This window comes from Pezoporus occidentalis, unplaced genomic scaffold (genome assembly GCF_034315485.1).
Source record: "Pezoporus occidentalis ecotype Australia unplaced genomic scaffold, CSIRO_AGI_Poc_V1 ctg58, whole genome shotgun sequence".
Classification (NCBI taxonomy): Eukaryota; Metazoa; Chordata; class Aves; order Psittaciformes; family Psittacidae; genus Pezoporus; species Pezoporus occidentalis.
In genome coordinates, this window is record NW_026915921.1 from 2,623,560 (window position 1) to 2,629,559 (window position 6,000).

Below are 6,000 nucleotides of genomic sequence, written 5' to 3' on the forward strand. Positions count from 1 at the left end.
TGATTCAGAATACACTTGTCACTCATATGATGCCCGAAATTGAGAACTCGTGAGGTTTTATTCATGATTAAAGGTGCTTGCAACACGACAGGTTAAGCAGCATTCAGGTGTTGTTTTTTTCCTGAAGGTGTTTAAAAAGCAAAACAAAGAGCACTATTAGTAACACCTTTTAAAAACAGAGCAACAGAAAGTAATTCATAATTACTCAACATCTGGAACTATAACCTAAAGGTTGTATCATTCTCCAGGCAGGTGAGAGATGAGATTTTTCATTATATCAAGCAGACAAGAGCAGTGAATTGGGTTCTTCAAACTGATGATGTTCAAATCTAAGAAAAGAGGAAGAAGTAGTGTTTTTGCTTTCCATGTTTTTTTGAAAGACAGTATGTATCTTGCATTTTGTCCATGCTTTTAAAGAAACAACAGTAGTGCTGTACTCTGTCTGGAAAATGGTTCAGAGTGGTAAGTACTTGAACAGCAGAATATTCTTCTTATAGTTTGATGCTTGATGGTTAAGATCCAGAAGAAGAAATTATTCTAGATTCATGTCATATGTCTGCTGTAGATGCGGGGGGGGGTGGGTTGGCTCTTGTTAATTTCTGTAGCAACCCCTAAGCAGCCTAAGAATCCAACAGGGGAGTGACGGATGCCACTTCAGTGTGAAGTTCATTATCTCAAGACACCACGCTGATGACAACTCTGTCCTTGATAAGATTTAATCAGACTGCTCCCACTGAATCCCTGGAAGAGCACTACATATACATACGGCATATATTTAATCTCCTATGATTAAGTGACTCCTAAAAATATAAAAGCCACTTAAATGAAGGTGTGAAAGATCATTATTCTTCTAGCAGAATGACAGGTCTCTCACAACTCCGGTTATTCTCTCTTCCTGGGTGAATGCTTTTAGGAATTCTAAACAAGGGTGCAGGTGTCCAAAGATGGAGCTTCTGAACTCTTCGAATTGTTAGCACAGAGCTATTCAATTTCATTCCACCACGCCAAGACTTATAAGATCTTTAGGAGGGTATTATTAAGACGTTTTTAAGAGGTTTATTTTGCAGTCAACAACCCTGAGTGTGTATACCTTAGCAGTGACTGATGGCATTCGTCACATGGAGAGGGTTGCTCTTAAGATCAGCTTCTTAACCTCTCTCCAGAAGGTTAGCTGTTGTATGGTCTCCAGCTGCTACAGAGGGTAATCTCTATTTTAATCCTTGTCTCCACCACAGCCGGCCACTACTCTTTTGTGGTATACAGCTAGTAATGCTCACACACCTGGGCTCAGACCTTCTGTGCTTGCTGTGCATACCAAAGGGAAGATGCTGGTCCCAGCTAAGTAATTTTCTATGAAAATTGAGCAAGCTTTTCCTACCCAAGTGAACAAAACTACTTTCAAAACCTTCTCATCTCTACTTTCACCTAACAAATAACTACTGCTGATTGCAATGGGGGAATGAAGAAATAGCTCTTCCCTCGATACCTATATATAAAATAAAAGTGTACTACGACTTTAAACCTTCTGTGTTGACCAAGTACAATAACTCAACTGAAAGGCTACAGATAACCTTCCTGCAATGCTGAAGTGCCTGGCTAGACATTTTATGAACAAGGTAAGAATCCAGGAGGTTCACTGGTTATAAAGTGACATCTTCGATTCAGATAGTCCACAGCATTGTAAGGTTCTTTGGCACATGTCCTTTTTTATAAGCAGAGTCTTCATCACTCTATTTTTATACCTAGAGATAGAAAATCTTCATTAATTGCATCTGGAATGTAAAAAATATTAAAAAGAAAACCCTGACAGGCAGCTCCTTCAGCATCTCTATAGCCTTTCTCTAGGTTGAGGAGTTTTGGACAAAAAAACACGAGAGGAAATAAAATCCTGTAATGTCAATTAGGGGTAATTTATTTTCAGAAAGAGAAAGGTTTTTAATGAAAATTGAATCCAAGAAGAGCAGTGGTGGTTTCCAAGGAAACTTAACATGCATCTCTACAAACGTCAATGAATCCCCTTTGGGTTTTTTTTTCTTCTTTTTCTTTTTCCTCTGTTGTAGTTGTTGAGATGTTGTTTGGGGGGGGGGGGGTGTTTGTTTGGGTTGTTTGTGTTTTTTTTTTCATTGGGTTAATCCAAAGCAGGAATTCCAAAAAGTGCATTGACACAAATATCTACTGGGAAATGTTAGGAGTGTGTCAAATGTGTAAGCCCTGTGATATACATTTGACTTGATTTTGGACAAAAGCATGTTGGGGGATCAGAAGAGAATGGGCACCAAAGACAGCAGTAGCAAACATGAACGTGACAAACATGGTGTAATTAAGCAGTGTTTATGTCAGGGTGCAGCACTTGCCCAGCAAGGAGGGTGCCCTTACTGTCCATATGCTTTGGGTTCCTCCCAGCACATAGAATAGCACAGCAGAATGGAGTCTACTCAGATTATGATAGATGGTCAGGAAAGAGCTGCAGTGCATACCCAGGGATAAGGACAGCACAGCAAAGTGGATCTGCTCCTTTGGATAGGTACAGATGTAGAGTTTGTACCTATCAGGAGATGGAAAGAATCTGAAAGTATAGACATCTGTGTTAAATGAATTATTTTTCCATTTCTTCCTGTCATCTCAAGACCTGGTTGCAGTGATTTGTGTGACTTATCTCACAAAGGGGGATATTATAAGTTGCTTGTAAGCAGCTGGAGTAGACAAAGGTGTTTGTGTAGGCACAGCAATCAGTGCTTGGAAGAGACAACTGCTGAGTGATGAGTTTTGGCTACTCTTATTTCTGTGTGTTGGCTCTCTGGGTTGTGGGATGGAGCAGTGAGCCTTGACTTAGTAGAAAGAACCCATTGAGGCATATTGATATTGTCAGAATGTAACCTCCAAATCTTCAGTCAACTCTGTGCAGTCAACTTTGTGGGACAAGAAAAAAGAACAAGGCTCCAAACATTTCACAGGAGAACTTGGGAAGCATAGTCAGATATTTTCCTTTGAGATAGCATTCTACATCCGATGTGTTGTAGCCAGAGATGGCTCAGTAACTGAATGTATGGGTCATGTTTTGTTTCTTCCTGAAGTCAGAAGGCTGTTCTGGGACTACCAAAGTGCAGAGTACATGAGGAATTCTCCAGAGCACCCAGGCATTACCAGGTACTTGAAGAAACTACAGAAGTTATCCCAACAGAAAGCAGACGAGTACCCCATAGTTGACTGCTGTTTGATGCAACCTTTAAGCACTAAGACTGCATCGAGGATGCACAGACTGCAGATGACTTACAAAGAACCTGGAGGGATGCTGAATATGTAAGGACCATATCGGAGGACCAGCTGTTCTCTGCAAGAAGCAGTGTGTAAGGCTGTGGAAATGAACTGCTGGGGGGGAAAAAGTGAGGTAAATAGAGGATTTTTGTGGAAGACAGATTTTATGAAGAGAACTTTAGAGGCAAGTGAACTTTTGGGGTAACCTGTAGCTCACTGCTTAATGGGGCAGACAGAGGGGATAATTAGGAAGGTATTCAATTAATAAATGTGGAGAGGATAAATAAGAACTCATTTAGCATAAAATCATAATGTCAAGAACAAAATTAATTAAGGCACCCACAGATAAGAGGAGAGAAACATTGATTTCCCATACACCAACGGTACTGACCCATGTAATATCAAGAATTGGAATGTATTTATGAGTATAAATTCAACATTGAAGGGAAGGATGAAGCCTGGTGAGATCTGCATGACTTGAATGCTAAAGTCTCCTCTTATTACCTGTTTAGGAAAGGTTGTGTGGACTAAAAGGAAGGTGAAGTGTTATTCTATGTTCAAAAATTATATTGTCTGTCTGAATTACTGCCAGCTCAGAAGCAAACATCACAGTCCATTGGGCTGATACAACATACTTCTCAGTGTGGTTGGGCTGCATTTAAGGCAGCTTCATGCAGTACTTGGTGTGTAAGCAGATGTGGAAGGACTGTGCTTTCTTAGACATACAACTCCCAGCTCCTCTTTCCAGGGAGATGGCACTGAGTCACGTTAGTTTGCTTGCCATGGAGTTCATTATGAAGCTATGATCTGCTGTTTTCCACCAAGGTCAGGTGCTGCTGATCTGCAGATCAGGGGTATCTTTTGTTCATTGAAGCAGGCTTCCTAGAGACTCAGTGAGTTTCTCAAGTGGGAAAGTGTGGGAATGCACTGGATTCTCTATGCACTGAGGAAGATTGTCTCAGCTCTTGTAGGCACAGATAAGCAGCACAGTGTCTTCTGATCCCAAGCCCAGCTCCACTGAAAGAAGCTAATGATGAGCTTTCAGCTCACTATGAGCAAGAAAGCATGTGGGTTACTGAACCATGCAAAATGACAGAGTCAAAACATAGGAAGGTGAGACTGTGGGGTTGATACTCATTAGTAATGGTTCAAATCAAAGCACAGGAATCATTTAATATTCAAGGAAAAAAAGGTAATTCCATGACAAGTTATAAAAATGCTAATAGAAGGGGGAAAAAAACAAACCCAAACTGAAAGAGCAGGAAAATAGCAACACAGCAAGATCAAGGATCACCCCTTTTCAAAGAGCAGTATATTGATATCCAGGCAGTCAGCATAGACTCATTAGGTGCCCAGCGGTGGGGTGTGAGCATGTTAATGGTCAGGCTAATAATGGCTAGTTCCAGCCCATTACAATGCATATAAACAATAAATGAGGTGGCTGTGTACTCACAAACTATATGTCTGATCTTGCTCTTGAGCATCTGCAGCTGGTAAACGATGCCAGAATAAAGGTAACTTCAGTGTCACCCCCTCAGTCATCAGTATTTGCCTCTTTGCAAACCAACTGCACCTGAACCACCTTGTTTTGCACCTTGCCAGAATATTTGACAGTGACTGTTGAAGTCTTGCAGCTGCTGCTCTTCAGAACATACCTGTTGCCTAAAAAAAGATAGTATTCAACATTAAAATGTTATCACTGCTCCAAATCATCACACAAGCAGCCTTATGTTACTAGACTGTTAAGAGTAAGCTCAGGTAACTAAGTGATGCTGCATAGCTCTATGTAGATACAACTTCAAGTAATTGTGACTTGATCATGTGTGATCTGCATCTGTGATCTCTGTGCTTTACATACACATTTTCACTGTGTCACAGAGCTGAGGACAGCTTTGGCCATATCAATTGGGGGTAAAAAATCCAAATAGAAAAGCATAAATTTAAAAATAATTTTTTAACAAATCAGAACCCTGCAGCTGGAAATGAAATCACTCCAGCTTTTAGCTTGTGAGACCTAGGCAGTAAAATGAGATAATGGTAGTAATAATAATAGTATGTATCACATTTATTACACATAAAAGAAAGAAAAAAAGTGGATATTAAAGAATATAAATTAGGACATAAAAGTGCAGGAACTGGTAAAACCACAAGGAAAACTATGTGGTCAGCAAAGTTCAGGATAAAAAAGAGATTGTTAAAGCAAATTTGGAACAAAAGAATATGTAAAGAAGTGAGGGGTTGGACAGGGCTTTGAGAATCTGCTCTAGTAGAATATGTCCCTGCCCGCAGCAGGGGGCTTGGAACTGGATGGTCATTAAGGTCCCTTACAAACCAAGTCACCATTCTGTGATTCTATTATTCTATTTCTAAGGAATTGCCTACAATACAGCAGAAAAGACAAGCTTCTCTACATGTTTCTCTTTCAGGCTTTGAAAACAGTCGATGTGCTGTGATAGCAGTGCATGTTGTAGTGATGATGATGACAATGATGATGTATTTCCTATTCTGACCGTGACTCAAAGAATTGTTAGAAGGCAGCTACTGAAGTTAGATCTTTTTATATAAGCAAGTCTGGATAGCTTGCATCGGAGATTTTAAAAATGCTGTTTGAGAAGCTCTGTGGATCCTTAACACTGATTTTCAACAAAACTGGGAACAGTAAGCTAGTTTCAGAAAATTGAAAGGAAGCCAACGCTGTAAGAAAATCTGAAAAAGGTAAAGTGCGTAATCTGGTGGGTCTATTGG